Below are 23836 nucleotides of genomic sequence, written 5' to 3'. Positions count from 1 at the left end.
GGGTGGTGCCAGCTGATGAGGGCCCTGGCACTTACAAATTAAACACTGGGTCCAAAACATGTGGACAACATCCGCTTGCACAGTGTGGCTTCAGGGGCAACTATTTGATAGAGTGAGGTAGATTATGTGAAGTCTACATGGAGTGAGATACGCTCTGTGAGGTATGGGAGTTGAATACATATGAAATAGGAATTGTAGGCGGTTTTATGGCAGTATTCTAGGACTTTCTGCTATTCCTTACCATTAACGTTTTGGCCAGTGGCAGCCTCTGATTTACTCCTCAGCAGTTGAAGACTCCTGTATATTGTTGGAGGGCTTTTTATAGTGACAGCATGCTGGAGGGCTTTTTATAGTGACAGCACGCTGGTTTTCACACCTCAATCTTTTAGTAAAGTTGTCAAAGACTTTTCCCCATTGGTGGTATGGACCTTTATTGGTTGACATGAAGCAATAAAAGGGAGGATACATCAACAATATTTTTCTAACTTGTGAAGGCTATGTGACTCCACAATCAGGACCAAGAATCACTAAATTTCAGCTAACTGGGTTTATTTCAGGTTAATAATCAAACCAGTATATAGGCATACCAAGAATAAGTTTAACAGATACAGCAATGTAGACGGCAAGCTGAAATATCTCAGGTGGTTTAGTTGCAATAAGATGAAATTAAGAATAGTTATAGCCACAACAATAATGAAACAAATTAAAGTAAATGGGTGTCCCATAAAGAACCTACCCCTCTCTTTTCTAAACATAAGTCAATCATAGAATCATCTAAATCAGGTTTCTAATCTAATGAGCATAGAAGATGTAGGCATAGTATAGACGTCAGTACAAATCTGGGAAAAAGGAAATATGTGTCTAGCATAAAGCTTCACACTTGCAAGAATAAAGGAAAAGCAGGGATAGCTGTACCCCTCAAAGTTTAAAGAGAATCTGCCTAACTACCATATCAACACCTGTGAAAATAACAGAAACTTTAACAACATTCTTATCTTTTCCCACACCACCAGGAACCAATCAGTTAATTATTCAAAAGAAGCATTTGCAACCTCCCTTAGGTTTCCCATCCTATCAAAACTGAGACAGTAACTGCGACCTTGAACACACTGCGGTCCTAGTACATGATGAATAGACGTCTTCTTCTATCCATTAAGTCTCACCGCTCCTTGCCAAGTTCTTCTCTTCAGGCCTCGCTATTTGCAGTCTAATACAACAATACTCCTTTCTCTTGCTAGTGAGAATCATGATAATGCTCCTGCAAAGAAAAACAGAACACACTCTGGCATAGCTAAACGCATTTCAATTTGAGGCTTACAATCAGGCTAAGTTAAACAAGCATTTAACATGGATTTGAATATACATGTTTATGCATACACACATGTGCCTTTCAAAGTAAATGCAAAACGTGAATATTACATGTTTAACCAAACACTAGTGTATTCAGGTGTAAATCTCTAACCTCTACAATTACTTCATTTTAAGAATATGTTTAAATGTTTCACACACATTAATAAGATTAAGGCACACAGTGAGTATAATATCAAATCTGAGTATATAATTGTTCTGTGTAAAGGGTGAAGTCTGTATTGCACTGCTACAATAGCTACGTCATTAGAGTTCTGCATGACCCACTGTGCAAAGTTTTTGCAAGAGTGCATTCAAGTCCGGTTGAGAGTGTTAGGCTTTCCAATAAGTTCTAAGTGCACTTATTTTAGCATTTACGATGAAGCTGTCTTGTTGCAATCCGCGCTGTTCTTTCAATTCCTGGAAACCATAAAGCGATCTCCCAGTGAACAGCTACCCTACCATGCAGAGTCACACTTCCTTCCATTACAATAGCTCTCTGGTCAGGAGGGTACCTTGTCACGTGGGGGACCACTAAGTGGTACAACTGGGGCATACAGTCTCTTCAGTTTTGCATATGCCATTTCTCGTTTCAAACAACCTGAGGAAATGCAAATGAATAGTGGAACCATCTAGTAGTTTGTGACACCTGCGAAGTGCGACTGGGGCAAAAAATAGGCTTGAGCAGCAAAATAAAAGTTGCCCATTAGCACATCAAATAGCTAATATAATGGCCTATATTTGCAAATGCATGATATATGGGTATTTTACAGGGCATGGCAGTTAATAGAGATTGCATACATTAGTGTTTGCTGCAGGCAATCGGGAGGTAATATCATGGAAATCAACAGTGAAAACTGGCCCTCCTGGTAATAAAACATGCCAATAAACTTGCTAAAAAACATGCCTACACACCCATCTGTCAGACCAGCCTTTCAGGCACTGCCTAATTGCCTTATAGGCCTATAGGGCAGTCCACCTGAGAAGAGGATCCTATACAACTCTCCCGCTTGTATCTGGTGAGTGAAACTTGTGTCACGCAGATGATGGCTAGCTAACCAATAGGCCAGTCGATGGGGTTGTGCAAACAGATAATCTTCCAAAAACAAAGGCGCACCCCAAGCGGCCTCCAACAGTTGGAAGTATTAATTTGGACAGTGTCACATGCTATCATCCAGAACCGTAAACCTAGTCACTTAGGAAACAAGTAGTTACAAAAGTATAACTCCAAGTGTGCAAGTAAACTGTCTGCATGCCTAGCTTTTTTGCAAGGCCCTTAGAATAAACTAAGTAGTTCAGTGGCCATTCTAAAAAAAAGTTAATAATATTTCCTGGGCCTATTCTATTCTATTCATCTGAATCTGTAAAGCGCATGGCTACCTGTCAGGCTTCCCAGCTCTGTCAGTACTAGTTAGAAGAAGGGAAGCAAGATAACATAGCAGATAACTTAAAGAAAGAGATACGTTTTTAATTTCTTTCTGAAGCTCATGTAGTTATTGTTACATCAGCTTAGTAGTAAAAGCATTCCAGAGTTTGGGCCCAAGATACGTGAATGATCGACCTCAACTTCTAGATCTTTTAACTCTGGGGACAAGGAGATCAAGACTGCTGGATCTAAGATTCCTATTGGTCCGATAAGCAGGGCCACTGGAAATATGTAGCAGGGAGGCCAAATTATGGGGCAAGGTTGAATAAATTATGCAGCAATAAAAGCCAAATTATGCGACATTGTGCAGTACATTTTGTATACTACTACCTCATTATATTGTCATTTTGAAACACGTCAACACTGGCTGGGCATTAGTTGCACTTCATTAGTACCAGTTTAACACTTAAGTATACCAATAGGCTACTGAAAGGTGACCAGCCAAACTTTGCAAAGGGCTTTTCACTGCACGACAACACCTGTCACTGCATTTTTAGTAACATTTGAACCATTTGAGCTAGAAACGCAATTTTGTTTGCTAAAATTTGCAGATTATGCATCAGATGATGAATTATGTGACAAATGCGGCAAATGTATAATTATGTGACAATCAATCCAGTTGCACCATCGCATAATTCTAGTGACCCTGCTGAGAAGGAGTGGTCAGAAGCAAAAAATGAGTGGACCTCCATTATATATTGCCTGATGTACAATAAGGAGAGCCTTAAATTGCATTCTACTACTTTTGGGTAGCTAATGCAAAGCTTTAAGTGCTGGATGTGCTGATTGTGATTTTGGGGCATCCAAAAGTAATCGTGCAGCTGTGTTCTGAATGATTTGTAGCCTCGAAATGACTGCCTGTGGACTGCCCAAGTACAGTGAGTTGCCATAATCAGGACAGGAAAGAATTAGGCCTTGAATCAGTGTTCTACGGGCCTCCTCCCGCATCCATTTCAGAGTCTTCCTTAAGGCTCTCAGAAGACCAAAAAAGCTGCCAGCCATCTTCTTTACTTGGGAAGACATAGAAAGCTGCTTATCTAGCGTGATCCCTAGGATCTTAACTTCAGGTTCAGAGGATGGACATTCTCCCAAGGAAGGGGGCCAGCTGGCTTGGTGCCATAGTGAAGGATTATTGCCAACTATCATAACCTCTGTTTTGTCTCCATTTAGTTTTAAGCAGCTGGCTACCATCCAACTGGATACCTCCTTTATGCAGCCGTTAAGTCTCATAGATGTGGAGTCTGTATCAGGGGATAGAGAGACGATCAGCTAAGTATCATCCACATATGATACCATTTTAAAACCCAAAGAACAAATGATATTGGATGGAGGGTGGGCGTAAAGATTGAAGAGTGTGGGGCTCATGGATGAGCCTTGAGGAACTCCACATATTAACTGATGCCTGGCAGAGAGGAACGGTCCCTCACTAACTTGCGGCTGCACTTCTCCACAAATAATGCAAGCCATCTAAGGGCCCTCCCTGTAATTCCAGCTTCTTCCAGATGATGGAAAGGCATAGGGTGGGAGAGATTGTGGCAAAAGCCGCACTTAAATTCAGAAGGATCAGCGCTGTTAAAGCACCTTGATGTAGCACTAATTTAAGCTCTTTGGTGACTCTTAGCAGGGCTGTTTCTATTTTGCAACCCACATGGAATCCTGTTTGGGTCGGTTGGAAAATATTGTTGGTTTTCAAGTTGTCAACAAGCCATCTATTTATTATCTTCTCTAAGATCTTACTGACTGCTGGAAGAAGTGATATCGGTCTGTAATTTCCTGCAACCTCTTGTTCCAAAGTAGGCTTCTTGAGTAATGGCCAGACAATTATGTGTTTCCATTCCTCTGGAACGCTGCAGTTACTCAGAGACAGATTATATATGTCCATCAAAGAAATAAGCATTATGTTTCCCCCCCCCTCCAACAGGATGTCTATTGGAGCAGCATCAAGTGGCGAGCCAGATTTAACTGAGCTTGCCGCTGCATTGACGTCCTCTGTAACCAGTTGATAGAATGTGGAAAGCTTGGCTTTTATGTTACTGATTGTGAGACTTCCTATATTCTCATACTGAACTGTTAAATCTACTAGAGCATCATAGATGCTCCTTACTTTCTCGAGAAAATAGTGCACCAATGCTTCACAGCTCTCTTCCGATATAGTGGGTGACCGATTTGGCTGAACAGGTTTAAGGAAAGCGATAACAATCAAGTACATTTCTTTAATAGAATTGAAAGACTTGTCTATCCTTTTTGCAAAGTAATTTACTTGAACTCTGCGGATGACATACTGATATTATTTAAAAAATGCTTTATAGAGCTGCTTATAGGTATCGTCATATTTAGATCTCCATTTCCTTTCACACTTTTCATATTCCTTTTTCAGTTGTCTGAGTTCCTGTGACAACCATGTGATTTTATCTCTGGATTGCTGTAATAGAATTAATCCATGTAGGACCTCATTAATCCAATTTATAAAACCTGAATAGTAAGTAGAAATGTCCCGTTCTTGAGTGAGATAAAGGATTAATTTAAGTAGGACCAGCTTCCAGCTGGCTAAATCCAGCTTGGACCATTGACAAACGTCTTTGGATGCACAAATTTAGATGTTAGTTCCCCTTCTCTTAGAAGGAAGAAAGAAATAAGAGAATGATCCGTCCATGTAAGGGGTAAAGGGAGTGTAACAGGATCGCTGTTACATCTGGCCCCACTATGCAAGTGGGGCCGATAGACGAATGTCCCCGGGGCACTTTAAGAGGCGACCCACTTTCCAGCACGCCCGCCAACCCGGAAGAAGAGGGTTCTTGTGGTGCGCCGGAGGAGGAGAGAGGAGACACAAAGAAGGTGGTGCTGGAAGACGGAGAAGACCAGAGACCCAACAAGGATGGCGCAGGGGTCGGGGAATAGTTGGAGGCAGCAGGCAGCGAGAGGGCAAAGGAGAGCGGCGAGGAATCCGGGGAGGCAGAAAGGTCTCGGGAAATGGAGTTCCCAGCCAAAGACGAGCAGACTCCCAAGGATGACGAAATCACCCGCCACGTCCCAGGAGGGACGTAGCTAATGCAGCTATGGGCTTACTTTCAAAACCTGAGTACCTATTTTGGGAATGGAAAGGGTAGCGGGGGGAGCCTGAAAGAAATATAGCAAAAGAGGGAAAGCACCAAAGTACTCGTGGACCCCTCCCCTTTGCATGACAGAGTAGAAAAGCAATAATACCTCTATCGAGGAGAACCGAGGCAATATAAGTCATTTCAATCTTTATTATTATGTTATTTTTTTTTTCTTTTCTTTCACAACCACATTACACACCAGAGCACTTGGGGCACATACGAGAAGAATAAGAAAATGTCCACTATTGTGCAACTTTAGGCACGGACCCCGCTGTTCCTTACTTCTTCCTTCTCCCTTCCCCTCCCGCCAGGTATGATTAGTCCACGACAATAGAATAACTTTACTTACCTACTCCCTCTATTTTCTGCTTTTCCCACCTGTGCTCATCCTTCTGGAGAACATCACATCCGGAAATGGAGACATACCTTCAAAGAGAAAAAGGAACAACCAGAACTCTATAAAAGTCCCAGAGAAAAGACTACGAGAAAAAGAAAAGAAAACAGAAGGAGAGCGAGAGAGAGACGAAAAAGGAAGAAAAAAAGAAAACAAAAGTACTCAAATAGAAACTTCAATAGAACAGTCAATAAAAGAAAATATTATCATACTAATAAGGAGTCACATGACAGTTTTGTTTTTATAATATACCACGTGAGCATAAGCCCTACACATACCCACAACATATTGGTGTCAGAAGTGGGATATTATTTCCCATAACTTGATTGGGAAAATGGAGACAAAACCCTCCCTTGAAGATATGATCCACCAACTCGCAGAAGGACAAATACATCTACAGATGGTATGGGAGGAACAAGTACGAGAGGCCCGGAATGACAGAGAGACCTTGCAGAACGCGTTATAGAATCAAGCTACCATGATTGCCAATAATCAATTGGTACATGAAACAGCTCTTCAAAAATTAACTGACACTATTGCTACCAGTAGAGTCCATCCTAACATACCTAGTTCCGTACTACAAAAGTTTCAAGAAGGGGAAAACCCCAATGCTTTTTTCACGAATTTTGAAAGGGTTGCGTCTTCTGCCAACTGGCCCCAAGGCAGATGTGGTGAATAGGTAGCCCCACTATTGGCAGGAACTTTACAAGCTGCCTACCAGGCTGTAAACCCCGGAGGTACAACACCATATGGTGAGATAAAGAAGGCTATTTTAGAAAGAGTGGATTATGATACACAGTATTACCGTATAAAATTCCGAAAGACAAAGTGGATTCCCATGGAGAACCCCCAAGCTCTTTATTATAGGGTACAGGATTTAGGATTAAAATGGTTGAGCCCAATTGGAACAGGTACAGAGGAAGTTACACAAGTAATACTGTTAGAACAGTTTTTAGAAGCCTTAACATTACAAACACACAACTGGATAAAACAACACCCCAATGTCACTACAACCACAGTCATAGACTTAGCCTGTGAATTTCATAGAGCACCAGACTTTAAAATAAGTCCCCAAAAAGGACAGACCCCCTGGAGGAAGAAACACTATCCTCTCTTCCAAACCACGAATTATGGGAAATACAGAAGATTTCCCTACTACTTGCACACTGGATAGAGAACCTAACCAGGCACCTCAATGTTATAGCTGTGCGGAATGGGGGCATATCGCTTGTAATTGTCCCCACAAATTATCCAAGCCAGAACCGATGGAAATAGGTGTTACCAGAGGAAGGGTACTCTGTGCAACCCGAGGGATATCACAATACACGAAAGACATGCTAGTCAACCAGAAACCTACTAGAGTATTAGTGGACTCTGGGTGCAGCCAATCGGTGGTTAATGCAGACTTAGCAGTCCAGGGACAAAATAAAAGCAGATACATTCGTCTCCGTTTGCTGTATCCATGGAGACATGAGACATTACCCCTTAGCCGAAATTCAAATTGAATGGAGAGGAAAAGAAGAATCCCTCTTAGTAGGTGTAATACCACATCTCGTAGAAGAGGTTATCATAGGAACAGAGTACAGTTATTTTCCTGACATATTAAACAACATACGACCAAACCAGAGACTAGATCCTTGGTTACCAGAAGCACCATTTGCCTAAACACGTATTAGTACGGGTAAGGAAAAGGTGAAACTAAGTAGATCTGAAAAAATGGAACAAAAGAGATTGTACCGGTTAACTACTAACTCTGATTCTTTCCCTATGCCCCTGGCAGACAAACCTATCCTGGCTACACTACCAACTTTCTGGTCTAGTTAAAGAGACAATCCCAGCTTACAACATGCATGGGCCTCTGGAGTCACTGAGAAAACTAGACAGGTAGGTCCATATTTCATTACTCAGAATGGGTAACACGACATAATAATCTGGAGAAGACTCAGCTAGTGGTACCCAACCCCTATCGTATCCAGGTATTACATTTAGCCCATGCTCAAGTAGGGGGAGGACATTATGAAGAGAGAAAATGGAAGAATACCTACTCAGGCGATTCTATTGGCCTGGATTTTTTTCGGACATACGTACATTTTGTGCAGTGTCCAAAATGTCAACTGGTCAATCCCGGAGCAGTCAGAAACCCCCCCCCTATACCCATTGCCAATTATTGATATCCCTTTTTCCCGGGTGGGTATGGATCTAGTAGGACCCTTAACCCCTTCCTCCAGAGGCAATATGTATATTATTGTGCTAGTGGATTACGCAACACTGTATCAGAGGCCATCCCTCTTTCCAGCATGACAACCAAAAACGTGGCACACGCCATGATCGGGTTTTTCTCTTGAGTTGGTTTTCTGTGAGAATTGTTAACAGATCAAGGCACTCCTTTTATGTCTTGGTTAATGGCCCAAATATGTCAACTATTGGGAGCGAAACACCTTTACACATCTGTCTATCACCCACAAACAGATGGTTTGGTAGAAATATATAATCGGACCATCAAAACACTGTTAAAAAAGACCATAGCAGACTCTGGGTGTGACTGGGATAAAAAACTTCCATTAGTACTATATGCCATAAGAACTCACGTACAAGCCTCAACTGGCCAAAGTCCATTTGAGCTAGTTTTTGGCCAACAACCACGGATCCTATTAGACATGGCTGCTAAGAGTTGGGAGGAGAAGGAAACTGATGATAAAGATATTCTTGAATAGACACAACAACTAAAAGATCAAATACAAACAGTCTGGGATGATGTCAGAGTCCACTTAGAGGAAGCCGAAGATAGACAGAAGAAATATTACAATCGAGGGGCCACCTTACGAAACATAAAGGTTGGAGATAAGGTACTTGTGCTTTTGCCCAGTTCTGAAAATAAGTTACTGGCTAAATGGCAAGGACCATATGAAGGACTAGAACAAGTGAACCCCGTCACATATCAACAAAAAAATTCTGAATCGCCTAGGAAAACACAGGTCTACCACATCAATTTGTTAAAAAAAATGGGAAGAAAATGATACCACATTCCCACATCTAGATACTGGGTATTTCGTAAATAAGGTGAAACCCCTAGACATACGTCTGTGTCCACAACCGGATAATTCAAGTGAACGGCTTCCTCATATAAATCCCCATATATCCCCTGACCATCAAAAGCAACTATTAGAGGTCCTAGATCAGAATAAAAACTTGTTTTCTTTAACTCCTGGAAAAACCTCTGTGATACAACACAAGATCAATACCAAAGAAGGGAAAGTGGTCCGCCTTAGACCATATCCTATTCCTGAAGCCTGTAGGAAAGTGATTGAACAAGAGGTACAAAATATGTTACAAATGGGTATCATTGAACCCTCCACCAGCCCTTGGTGTTTCCCGGTGGTATTGGTTCCCAAACCTAATGGAATGGTTCGTGTTTGTATTGAATTTAGACAATTAAGCAACTTGCCAGATTTTGATACATGTCCAGTGCCAAGTGTGGATGAGTAAATCGAACAACTGGGTAAAGCCCATTATATGTCCACTTTGGACCTGACAAAAGCATACTGGCAAATACCCTTATATTCCAAAGATAAGGAGAAAACAGATTTTTCTACATCTTCAGGGTTATAGCAATTTACCGTTCTCCCCTTCGGGTTACATGGGTCTCCGGCTACTTTCCAATGCTTAATGGATAGACTGTTACGGCCTCATGTAGGTTATGCAGCTGCCTATTTAGACGACATTGTTATATATAGTGAAACGTGGAAAGAACATCTAGGCCATTTATCTGGGGTTTTCCATACGCTAATGGAAGCAGGGTTAACCGCAAATCCGGAAAATTTTTATCTAGCTAAAGAGTCCATAGCATAACTTAGGTATCATATTGAAAAGGGACACATCTGACTGCAGCTTGACAAAGTCGAAGCTGTACTCAAAGTGCCTCCCCTCAAACAAAAAACGAGATTCACTTGTTTTTAGGATTGGTTGGTTATTACCGACGATTTATCCCTAATTGTTCCACCATAGCAACCCCTTTGACTAACCTCCTAAAAAAAGCTCAACCCACTAAACTTAGGGAACTCTCTACCGCACAGCTTAAGAGTTATGAGACATTAAAACAGGGTTCAACAACCAAACCAGTTTTACATTGTCCTGACTTTTCAAAATAATTTTACTTACAGACGCATCTGATGTAGGTATAGGAGCAGTCTTATCACAAAAAAGACGAAAACGAGCTAAACCACCCTATCATCTATATAAGTAGGAAACTGTTACCTCGGGAAAAGAATTATACCATGATTGAGATAGAATGCTTGGTGATCATATGGGCTGTAGAGTCTTTACAATATTATTTGCTGGGACATCAGTTCGTATTAATCACCGATCATGCTCCTCTCACATGGCTGGCTCGGAATAAAGATACGAACTCAAGAATTTTGCACTGGTTCATGGAACTACAGCCCTTTATGTTTCAGATACAACATAATCCAGGATGTCAATTGATTACAGCAGACTATTTATCCAGAAATCCCTTAGAAACAGGACTCGATCAGTCGTCCTCCAGGGGAAGCGTATGTAACAGGATCGCTGTTACATCCGGCCCCACTACGTGAGTGGGGCTGATAGACGAGTGCCCCGGGGGCACTTCAAGAAGCGACCCACGTTTTAGCACGCACAACAACCCGGAAGAAGAGGGTTGTTGCGGCGCGCCAGGGGAGGAGAGAGGAGACACAAAGAAGGGGGCGTGGGAAGACGGGGAAGACCAGAGACCCAACAAAGACGGCGTGGAGGTCGGGGAATCGTTGGAGGCAGCAGGCAGCAAGAGGGCAAAGGAAAGCGGCAATGAATCCGGGGAGGCCGAAAGGGCTCGGGAAACAGAGTTCCTAGCCGAAGATGAGCAGACTCCAAAGGACGCCGAAATCACCCGCCACATCCCAGGAGGGACGTGGCTAATGCAGGTACAGGCTTACTTTCAAAACCTGAGGACCTATTTTGGGAATGGAAAGGGGAGGGGGGGAGCCTGAAAGAAATATAGCAAAAGAGGGAAAGCACCAAAGTATTCATGGACCCTTCCCCTTTGCATGAAAGGGTAGAAAAGCAATAATACCTCTATAGAGGAGAACAGAGGCAATATAAGTAATTTCAATCTTTATTATTATGTTATTTTTTTTCTTTCCTTTCACAACCACATTACACACTAGAGCACTTGGGGCACATAAGAGAAGAATAAGAAAATGCCCATTAAAGTGCAACTTTAGGCACGGACCCCACTGGCCCTTACTTCTTCCTTCTCCCTCTCCCTCCCACTAGGTATGATTAGTCCACGACAATAGAATAACTTTACTTACCTACTCCCTCCTATTTTTTGCTTTTCCAGCCTGGGCTCATCCTTCTGGGGAACGTCACATCTGGAAATGGAGACATACCTACAAAGAGAAAAAGGAACAACCAGTACTCAATAAAAGTCCCAGAGAAAGACTACAAGAAAAAGAAAAGAAAACAGAAGGAGAGAGAGAGAGAGAGAGAGACGAAAAAGGAAGAAAAAAAGAAAACAAACATACTCAAATAGAAACACAGTCAATAAAAGAAAATATTATCATACTAAAATAAGGAGTCATATGACAGTTTTGTTTTTATATTATACCACATGAGCATAAGCCCTACACATTCCCACGACAGGGAGCTTGACTGCCATATTACGCATGTTTGTAAAAACAGGTTACAAAATATGGCCCTTGATATGTGTTGGGGAGCTAACCAGTTGAGATAGATTGATCACAGACAGGCCCTGCAGTAAATTGGCAGCCTGTAAGCCTCAGGATCGGCAAAGTCAATGTTTAAATTAAATAATCAGCTGTCTGACGCTATGGGCGGCCAGTATATCTGACAGAGTCCTTGCATACTCTATAGCTAAACCTGGTGCCTGGTAAATCAGAAGCCCTGAGAATGTATACGTATGAGATAGTTTTAATAAGTAGAATAAGCTTTCACAGCCTGGGATTGCAAGTACAGAGTACTTACACTCTAAACTGCTGTCACAATAATGGCAACCCCTCACCCTACCTTGTCCGCCGGGTCGCACCTCACAATTGTATACTTTAGTGGCAGGGATGCTGCTACATCAGGCCCACTAACTAACTCCTTTCAACCAGATTTCTGTAAGAAGAAGTGCTTCGGGCTAAAGATCCTATAAGAGAGAAAAGAAGTCTATCTGGTACTTGGGGATGGATCTGGAGTTAACTAGACACATCTGCCAGCGCTTGGTGAACAGCCCACTCTTTATAAACACTTTAACATAAACCACCAGCAAGAGCAAAGGTGCACGTCTTGCTCAGGCTCTTCTTGGAAATCTACTGTGTAAGATGGGGAAAATGAATAAAACATGAAGAAAGAGTGACAGGACAAACCATATGCAAATCTGTCATTTTGCGCTAAATTTTAGTGTGAAATGCATCCTCAAAACAATTTATAAGGAGAAGATGCATTTAAAGATAAAGGATTGTCCAAGCTCCCCCCCCCCAAAAAAATAAAAAACTGCCCATGTTTTGTTGTTCCTCTGCATGCAATTGTGGTAAAGCTTTACAGCTATCAGGGTCAGCGTGGAACATTTTTAACAGTGATTTGTGCATTATTACGCAAAATGGTGTAATGGCTTAACTTTGGGAATTTCACAGTACAAGCATAACACACACTTTTGAAATTACAATAATTACACTGGCATTATTATTTCACCCAGGCCTATGTTCTACTACCCCAAGCCTAATTCTGATGAAATCCCTCACGTCCAGCACCAGTTCTGGCACTAGGCCTTCTGTATTCTCTAACTTTTTGAGGAATGGGCATCAGAACAAAAATAGGGTGTGGATTTACATTCAATCTCAAATTGTAATACAACATCTAGTCAAACCCACAGTTAATGAGTCTCAACCTAAGGAAGTCAGCTTCACAAAACAGCAAATGATCAGCATTGTTTAGAGACTAATATGTACTCCTGACAGGTATCCTCAGGGGACATGACACATTTCTAAAAATGTTGGAGACTCAGCATGAAGACGAAATATGTTCGGAACATGTATTACTGCAGTGCTCATTCTTGAACACTTTCTGGTCCACATTTGCAAAAGTCAGCACTCACAGAAATTTCAGGAAGATCAATGGCTCACAAATACCTTCTAATTGACTCCCTCCAGTCAAACCCCAGCTATCCTTAACCAAATTAAGGTTTTAGACATGTCTAAACGTCCTTGCATTCCTGTGCCCCAAAAGGAACAAAAATTTAGTTTAAAAATCCTACCCCTTCCACCTGTCCTACAAGCAGCTCAGATGGTAAAATATATCATGCCACATACATGAAGTGGAGACTTAGAGTAAAATCGAGAAAGTAGAAGGAACACATGTTCCTGACCATAATTTGACAATTGTAGTATCCCAGAACGATAAATTTAATACATCATTGACAAAGATGGAATACAAGGTTACTTTTGGAAATCCTGTACTGCTTGACATGATGCATCATGTAAGCCATTACCAAAATGTGCATGATTTGCTTAACAAGCCTCTATCATACGCCTACTACTTGTATCCTTGTGTGTCAGGTACGCCTAGATGTGGGTCCTGAGCTCACTGTGCCACTGGAACCAAGCTGTACCTGGCTAAACAGCCCTATCTAGGCCAAAACGGTCCTAGGTTGCTTGTGTTCTGGAGGACCGGACCTGGCAGTTCAGGCTGGACTGTTGCCATGGGGAAGGGATCAAGACTGATTTGCATATGGCTGGGTCCAAAATGTGATGGCATTGTGGGCAAAAAACAGTGGATTGGGAAGCAGCCCCAAATGATTGCCTGTGGCTAGCATTAATTCAAGCATTCCATCCATCATCTTGTTGTTTATGCACTTGACACCCTAAGTGTGCGGCTATGCCCAGATATGGGTCCCGGGCTCACTGTGCCACTGGAACCAAGCTATACCAGGCTAAAGAGCCCTATTAGTGCAAAACCAGCCCTAGGTGCTAGTGGTCTGGCTTGTGGTGGACCTGGCCTGGCAGTTTTTCCTGGTTCCAGTTTTGGCCTGGATTTTTCCCATGAGGAGTGGAGTCAAGACTAATCTGCAGATGTGTGGGTCCAAACTAAGGTAACACCGTTGGTAGAAAAATTATGGACTGGGGTGCAGCCCCAAGCGATTGCGAGTTCCTGAGATTAATTCAAGCATTCCATTCATCACCTTGTTGTTTTTTCATTTGATGCTTTAAGTGCACCCGGTATGCCCAGACTTGAGTCTGGGGCTCACTGTGCTCCTGGTACCAAGCTATCGCTGGCAGAAGAGCCCTTACTTAGATGAAATCGGTCCTAGGTTCCTTGTGCTCTGGCTCAGGGAACACCTGGCCTGGCAATTCAGGCTTGACCCTTCCAATGAGGAGAGGGGTAAAGACTGATTTGCATACTACTGGTTCCAAACTGAGGTGGCATGGTGGGCAAAAAAATAACGGATTGGGATGTGACCTGAGCGATTGCCAGTGGTTGAGAATAATTCAAGCATTCCATTGCCTTGTTGTGTTTGCTAAGATATTCTATAGCACCAAGAGACACAGGAATGAGAAACGATGTGCTTATAAAATAGCCAATAATAATAACCTAAGTTCACCTATGCAGAAAAACAGGACTACACTTGACAAACGTGGACAGATGGCAACCCTACTGAGAAATATTATCAAAGCTCTGCTATGGTGCCAGTGCTGCAAATGCATAGGGCACAACACAGCAGGGATATGCATGTGCAAACCTTTATATACCGTGACCAAAAGCTCCTCTAGATCAAAATTATTGGGTTGCTTGTAGTTCATACAGTTTCCCGATTTTCCTCCGTTTGGACTTGTCATAGCGCTATTTAGCCCTGAAAATAAACTTGCTATTTTCTCGCAAGTAACTTTAAAAATTCACAACTTCAGAACTGGATGGATGCTGTAGGTATTTTTTCTTTTAAGTAGCACGTAAGTCCCAAATTTATGTGAAAAAACCCAAATGTGGAAAAATGTGCCAGACCTGTGTTTGATGTTCAGAAAACAAACACATTTAGGTTCAGTAGGGCATAACTGAAATACTTTGGCAGTTCTGCTAGTGAGGTGTAGTGCTGCAAGAGCTGGTGGAGATGCCAGCCAGCAGGACTGAACATACAAGCCAACGCACCTTAAATTGCATTCCGTCACTGTCACTGACCACCAATAGGGAAAATACATTTCCTCGATTTGTTTCAAAGTCTCTATCTTGCCTGTTACCAACTGTCAGCATGTTTGACTGGGGCACGTTAGCAAGTTTTCCATGGCTGTTTACTGCCATAGTCTGAATTCCACTCTGGTTTTTCTGTCAGCCTACAGTGTAAGGGTATTTTTTAGCAGTGGTAAGAATTGTTCTTTTCTTCCATAGAAATCAAAGGGGAAAATTCATTCCCCTGGTTATTTTTTTTCAAAATCTCCCACTTTCCTGCTCTGAAAGGTTGGCATGTATGATACATGTTAGAGCTATGGGAAACACACAAAGCAAAATAAAAAGGGAACCTGACAATTGTGCTTCATTGGTCAGGTGTTATATTTCAGTTAACTACTTGAAAATAGCTTTCATTTTTGCAGTTTTATATAGTGCGAACTCGACTCAAATGTACTGGAGGAAAGCTTTACATAAGCACAAGTTACATTACACAAAGAGACATTCATTTTTTGTACTTTTGTTTTAAGCACCAGGAGATTAAGGGCCACATGTATCAAACATTTTTGCATTTACAAATGGTGGGAAGAGCTAAATTCCACCATTTGCAAATGCAAAAATGTATTTCCAAATGTAAGGAAGGCATTGGCAGTCCCATTTTAGGGGATCACAAAAATTTGCGATTCCCTAAATAGGAAATCGCAAATAGGGATTTCCTATTTGTAATTCCCAAACCACATGTAACAAGCATTTCCTAAATACGAAATACGATGCATTACCACTAGCTCCAAGTTGGTGGTTACCATGTGGAATTTAAAAAAATGCATTAAAAGTGAATTTTTTAAAGTGCCATATAGCACACACATGTCCTCTTTACATGTGCACAAATTATTTTCGGGGTGTATCGAAGGGGGTCTTGGTTTTGTATCACCCAATTTTGCGATATCCTAATAGTAAATCGCAATTTAGGTAATGCAAAACCATTCGCACCTATGGGCCAACAGGCCCAGATAGCGATTCCCTAATAGCAATTGTGATTCTATAGGAAAAGCTATTAGGGATTCACTATTTTATTAGATACCATTTTGCATTCCCTAAATAGTGATTTCTTAAAATTCGCTATTTAGGGAATTCAAAATGGTATTTTGATACATCTGGCCCTAACTGACTTGCCCTGAATCACAGGACTCTGACGCAGAGAGTGGAACCTGGTTCCCAAGTTCCAAAGTCGACAGCTCTGGCCTTTACACATACGTGGCAATATTTTACAAGAGGAAAGAGGAAAATTCTTAAGAAATTATCAGGAGAATATATATTTCCCCCCTTGCCTTCTATTGAAGTAGGGGCAATTTTGCCTGAATCGTGTCTATCGGCATGTAGGTTAAGCCACATCCACTCGAGGTGTTTTGGAAGAGCTCGCCTATGGCTGCACACAGTTTCGCTCTGACGCCCTTTGAACCCTTCTGTGTTGCTTGAACCCGTTTCCAGGTGCCGCTTTCTAGGGCCGCGCTTCAGCTTGCTCCCACGGGCTGCGGCCTACCTCAGCTCCTAAATATAGCTCGCTGAGAGCAGCACTTTGCAGCGTTCCTCCGGCCCTTTTAGTGCAACTGCGCTTCTCTGGATCAATCCCAGACGAGGCGTCCCCCAGGAACCCGAACCTCCGAGAAGTGAACTAAACCTTTTAAGGTTCTGTTTTGTAATGGCTTTTACTGCCAGTGGCCTAGGTCCTGAGGCGGCGGCGAGTTGTAGGCTCATAAGGAGCACGTGTCGCAGGCCGCCGCGAAGCCTTCCCACTGCTTTTGGCCTCGCTGGGGTGCTAGCACCCCCTCTTCAGAGGGTGAAGGCTGGCGGTCTTCCAGCAACGCAGGGTCTGGAGTCATCAGGTAAGAAGAGAGGGGCCGGCCCAGCCAAACCAGTGGGCACTTGGGACAAAACAAGCGCTGAAAGCGCATTTAACAAAGTAAGAAATTCTCACTGGGTGGAGGTTCGCTCTCTCCAATCGACTTTTGGATATTTTGTTAGTATGACCTTTGCTTTTTCCCTACTGTTGCACTTGGCATTTTCACGAATATCCTTCTTGCTCTGTCCCCTCTATATTCCATTTGCTTTTATTTCGACTCACTCATTCACTCCTTCCTTCTTCTAATTTATTCTTTCTATTCCTACCTATCTTGTATACTTCGTTCCGTTCTTTGAATCTTTCCCAATACCAATTCCAGATCTCCGAGGTTCCTGTACTTCATGAGTAGCTGATCTCATGCATCACAACATTTAGGAAGAGGTAAGAGAGAAATTTATCAAAACATGGAGGGAATTTTATTTCCATGTAAACCTAATTTGAAGTGGGCCATATTAAGCAGCGGAAAGTGAAAAATAAGCCATTCTCGGAGTCTTCCACCTAAATCAGAAGTGATGATGTCTATGTCGTCCAGTCCAGCATTTTTGTTTACCTTCTTTTACTTGTGATCTGAATTTAAAATGTAATAAACATGAGTACAAATACCAGGATAACCGGCTAAACTACTGATCAATGGAGTCAGGGAATTTGGTAGCTCTGCATTTTTTCTTTGTTTTGCCCTATCAAAGGTCCTTCCCTCTTTATTTGGTAAATTTTCCTAAGAGCGGTAGCCTGTCGGTTGCCTGTCTCGATGTAATGTAATAGCTGCAAGTTATGCTTCCCTGTAGTAACAGATGATGCTGTAGAGAAAACACCAACTGCAAGGTTATCCAAAGGAATTGGATGGGAACCAACCACTGCATAATTTGTGCTGGGGGTCCGCACTAGCAGCCGTGTTTTTTTAATCTGAGACTTATTTTTCATCATCAGACTTTGACCTGTATCAGAGAGAAAGATAGAAAATGGTGCAAGAGAATGGAAAAAAACATAGATACAAAAATTGTGACAATTAGAAAAACAGGGAAGAAAAAGATCCCACAAAAGTGTGCAAAGGGACAGGAAATGTAGCATAGTGTTAGACAGAGTCCTTAACTGGGGTCAAGACTAGGCCGCCTTGGTTTTCAGCAACCACAGCATCAGTGGCATAGCTTCCCTTGGTGCAACAGGTGCAGTGGCACAGGGCCGCACTGAACCATGACTTTTGCCATATGTTATAATTCAAACAGCAGGCAGGGGGCCTATTTTCATCTTTGTACTAGGGCCAATGATACTCAGGCTATGCTAGTGCACAGCATAACAGCAGTGCCGGCGACATGCTCCCAAGAAAAACCTTGGACCCCGGCACTTTTTTTTTTTTTTTTACAAATTAAGCACTGATTCAGAACAGGTAACTGACCAATCCTTCCAGAACTCCTGGATTTCCCATAAGAAAGAGGGCTTGAGAGAGTGCGTCAACGGTATGCTCTGGAACAGTGTTTTGTGCCTGTAAGCTATGTGTTGCCTGTAACCTCTTCCGTACTTATTTGCACAACCACTTTCAGGTGTCTTTGCCTTGTTGCTAGTCAGCAGTTATATTATTAAGGATATGCAAACTGGAATAACATGTATTAACTGCGTCCCCCAACTTTTGGTTTCCATAAGTTATCCATAAATTATTTATTTAGATCATAGGAATACGTTTATGATTACCCCAGAACGACTTTTCTCATGCATATAAATAGGTATTCTAGTAGTTCTGAAACGTTGTAGTTGCAGCACTTTGAAGTAAAGTATGTAGCTCCAAGTTGATACAGCCCCACACACACACACACACACACACACACACGCGCACACACACACATGCGCGAGCACATACAGACTATTTTTTGCATTACCACACATACACACATAAGATCTATAAGGGATTTACAATATTTTTTGCATTGCCACACACACACACATAAGATCTATAAGGGATTTACATTCCAATTTTTCATTGTTAGAAATTGTTTTATTAAATATCTGTTGTGTAGTAGGGCGCTTCTACCATTCTTTGAGTTTGACTTACAGCTAAAGATCGTTACCTCCCGTCCCTTCCTCGCCTTCCTTCTTAACAAATGAGACCCCTTACCTCCAATAGACCCTCCTCTCCTCTAATTAAAAACTCCCTCTGCCCCCCCTCCTTGTTCTGTTCTTTTTTGTGTCCCTACAGACTTACCTACTTTCTCCCTTCAAGGCCTGGCCTGGGGGTTCGTAGTTTGGATCCCTGTCATGGGCGGGTCTCTGGGTGGCGGTTTCCCAGCTGGGCGGTGTTGCCTGCACTTTTGCGTGGCTGTAGATGGAACGTAGCAGGCAGGCGCCGTGACGGAGTCCAGTGGTCCTGCTGAGGCTGCACTTCCGGATCAGCCCCTTGGCAAGGCTCCTTGCATATCGAAGGCTTTGTGAATGGGTAGTAGGAATGGGTTTGAGCCCGTTTTTTAGGTCCAATCTAGACAGTGTGCATGCGATGTCTGCAAGACCAGTTGGATGGAGGATAGGACTTTGCTCCGATTGCCGCTGCCTGCCGCTTACCATAGGTTGAAGGCAGTGTTGCTCTTGTTTTGCTACCTCCTAACTGGTTTGGCAGCCGGTATGTCACTTCCTGTACTTGGCTGAGGAGCACCGGCCAAGTACAGTTTAATTACGCTTGGAATGATTTCTGTTGTTTGTCAGTAAGCACTTGTGTTCACACATGTGGTTCGTTTTCCACGTTTGCCCTTCACTTGTTCCTTATTTTACATAATCAGTAATTACAAGTAGTTGTGTCATGCGTGTGTTTTGTACATTTTTTTGTGGCTTTATAGAGCAAGAAATCGACCCAGGAATGATTCCTCAAGAGCAGCTCTCCCTGCACAGTGGGAGAGTCGATACTACAATATTCACTGCACTTGAGGAAACTCACTCCATAATGCTTTGCAGGCATTTCTTTCACAGCACATTTTTGCCCATAACTCAGCTTTGGTGGTCTTAGTGCAGTGAGACCATCACCAAAACATTCTTTCTGTCCAGGCCATCTTGTGGGTCACACTAGGTTAGAGGGGGCCCAAAAATCATAACCTCTTCCACCAGTCAATGCATATTTAAACTCTCTTATAGCTGGGCGTTTTGCTTTTACAGTTCAGAGGAGTTTGTGTTATAAGGACCTTGTTTATAATAATATTCTGACAGGCTTGCTTGGCCTGCAAATGTGTAATGCACTATGCTCTCGAAGGGCTGAAGGATGATAATTGCCCCAAGGCACTAGGATCCCCAGGTGCACCAAGCCACAACCAGTGGTGTTGAACCTTCCGCTAATGCACAAACACAGGCCCATATTTAAACTTTTTTAGCGCCGCATTTGCGATGCTTTTTGACGCAAAAACGGCGCAAACTTACAAAATGCAATTGTATTTTGCAAGTTTGCGCCGCTTTTGCGCCAAAAAGTGACGCAAATGCAGCGCTAAAAAAGTATAAATACGGGCCCCAGTTTATTTCTGATAAAGGTTTAATGTATGCACGGAAGCTCACCCCATAATGCTTTGCAGGCGTTCCGTTAACAACACATTTCTGCCCATATCTCAGCCTGTGGTGGTCCTAGGGCAATAGGACCACTGACCACTACCAAAACATTCAGAACAATGTGCTCTTTCTGTCCAGGCTATCTTGTCGGTCACACCAGGTTAGAGGGGCCCCAAAAAAAAAGAAATCATAATTTCTTCCACCAGTCAATATGCATATTTAAATTCACTGATAGGTGGAACTTTTTTTATATATACATACATACATATGTATATATACATATATATATATATACATATATACACACACAAAACTTTATATCTATCTATCTATTTATGTGAGAGGTTTGTGTGGTATAAGGGTCTTGTTTGTAATAATAATCTGACTGAGGGGCTTGCTCAGTCTGCAAATGTGTAATGCACTTTATTCCCAAGGGCTGAAGGATGATAATTGCCCCAAGGCACTGCTAGCTCAGTAAATTCCACAGGGACATCTAGCCACAACCAGTGGTATTGCACCTTCTGCTAATGCACAAACACAATTTATTTTTGATAAAGGTTTAATGTATGCATGGAAATTCACCCCATAATGCTTTGCAGACATTCCTTTTACTCCACATTTTTGGCCGTAACTAAGCCTGTGGTAGTCCTAGGTCAGTGGGACACCACAAACACATTCAGAAGATGTGCTCTCTCTGTCCAGGCCATCTTGTGGTTCACACTGGGTTAGAGGGGGCCAAAAAATCATAACCTCTTCCACCAGTCAATATATGTTAAAAAATTTTTTATTTTTTTATTGGAGCTTTTGTTATTACAGCTGAGCGTAGTGTGTGTTATAAGGCCCTTGTTTGGTCTGCAAATTTGTAATGTACTATGCTTTCCAAGGGCTGAAAGATGTTAACTACTGCAAGACACTACTAATTCAGCATCCTCCAAAGGTACATCTGGCCAAAAACCTGTGGTATTGCACCTTCTGCTAATGCACAAACACAGTTTATTTCTGATAAAGGTTTAATGTACAGTATGGCTAAATATTTCAGCCATTTCACTGAGGATCTGGTACTTCTCCAGCCGTTTCCGGGGAAGTTAGAAGAATGGCAGCGTTTTGTGACACTGTTCTCTGTGTGCTTTTGGCTCCACAGGGACATGTAGCCATGGCCAGTGGTACTGCACCTTTTGCTGTTGACTCTACAGGGACATCTAGCCATAACCAGTGGTACTGCACCTTCTGCTGTTGACTCTGTAGGGCCACCTAGTAACAACCTGCAGCACTGCACCCTTGTGCCACTGACTCCACAGTTAAATGATATTTCTAAATCCCAATTTTCCTTGGTGATCTGTAGGGGCTGTTCAGGCCATTACAGTCCAATTCCAAGTGTATGAAGGAATGCACAAACACAGTTTATATCTGATGAAGGATTAATGTGCTGCAAGGATAAATATTTAAAAGGTCCAAAATGGGAGGTTGTTATTATCATTTACAATGCCAACTGCTTTAATTCTTGCTAATGTGAGAACTATTGCATTGCAAATGCTTGTCTTTCTAGTTTATGGAGAGTCACTCCTGGCCTAATGGTCAAGTTCTTGTACTGTCACTCAGTAGGCTGAAGGTTTAGATCCTAGTAGCACTTGGCAGTGTGTTTGTTTATCTTGTATGAAATCCCGTGCTTCACACTGTGGTTTCCTTGGAAGTATCTGTGTTCCTCTGTATGAGTTTTGGTTCAGTCCTATCACTCAGCATCGAACATGCACCTACAGTGCCACATATTTCATGGCTTTTCCTATGGTAGTTGCAATTTCTATCCTTCCCAGTGACTTTGTGGCCTTTGGATGGGGGTCATCTGTGACCTAGTGGTTCAGGCCCCAGACCCTCACGCTGCAGATTGTGTGCTCCTATCTACCCTCACACTGAAAGTTGAGTGTTCTCTTACAAGTGTGTCTGTAGTCAATTCCCTTCTTTGCAGTGTGTCAGTACTCTGTTACCTGCTTTTCAGTGGCATGTACTGTCCAGGGATGTGGAATCCCTATCGCCCAACACCCAGGACATATTGTTTGGGGTAAAAGGCAACAAGTTTTCAAGCTTATGTTGTCCTTGGCACAAGTAGGCCCAACCCGCTGCAGCACAAACCCTTTGGCTGCCAGTTTACAGAGAAGGAAACTGCAGTTGAGCTAATGTGTGTCCATATGTTAATGCAGTTCAAACTTGTATTTATGGTTCTTTAATTAAAAGCCTTCATTTTTAGGGTGAGCATGGTAAATAAATGTTTTAAGGTCACATTACACTACTGACAGTGGTTCCAGTTAAAAAAATAGCGTGCACACGTTTGAAAAGTTTAACAATATGAGGCTAAGTATAATGCTCCCAGAATGCGCTCTGATTAGATGCAATGTTTGCAGAAGCTTGTAAGCAAGAGTGATGATTCTTTGCTTTCAAAATAAAATGTTCAGAAAAAATGTTTCGCTACTATGAAATTTTAGGTGCTGTTTCTTTGAAGCGTTAATTAGTAAAATGTTTTGATGCATGCTAGTTTTTCCATAAAAATATTCCTAATGGAAAATCAGTGTAACCATTTTCAACAAGATTATGGGAAGCATGAAAATAAAAAAGCACTTGGCAAAGCCAATCGATCCAACATTTCTTGTGAGTCTTCTGGTTTCGTCACTGCGTGACATGTTTTGGCATGGCTTTTGTAACACTTTATTGTTGTGGGAGCTGCCAGGCCCTCACTATTGTAACAAATACTGGTAAAAAGAAAAAAAAAAGTTCTTGGTCTCAAAAAGCACATGTTGCCACAAGTGGCGTAAAAAGCCCTGCAGCCCTCCTCAAGGCTCCCGAACTCAGCACAGCACTTGCTCTGAGTGAGTCTGGAAGGGGGGATTCCATGTTCTTTGCAGGAGGGCTCCTTTCAGTTTTGTTACACCACTGATTACCACAGTACTTCCTGGCACTGAACAAAACTAGTATGCGCGCCAATATGCTCCTTG

The sequence above is a fragment of the Pleurodeles waltl genome, chromosome 4_2, assembly GCF_031143425.1.
Source record: "Pleurodeles waltl isolate 20211129_DDA chromosome 4_2, aPleWal1.hap1.20221129, whole genome shotgun sequence".
Taxonomy (NCBI): domain Eukaryota; kingdom Metazoa; phylum Chordata; class Amphibia; order Caudata; family Salamandridae; genus Pleurodeles; species Pleurodeles waltl.
The sequence above is the reverse complement of the archived record's forward strand: the minus strand, read 5'-3'. Positions refer to the sequence as shown.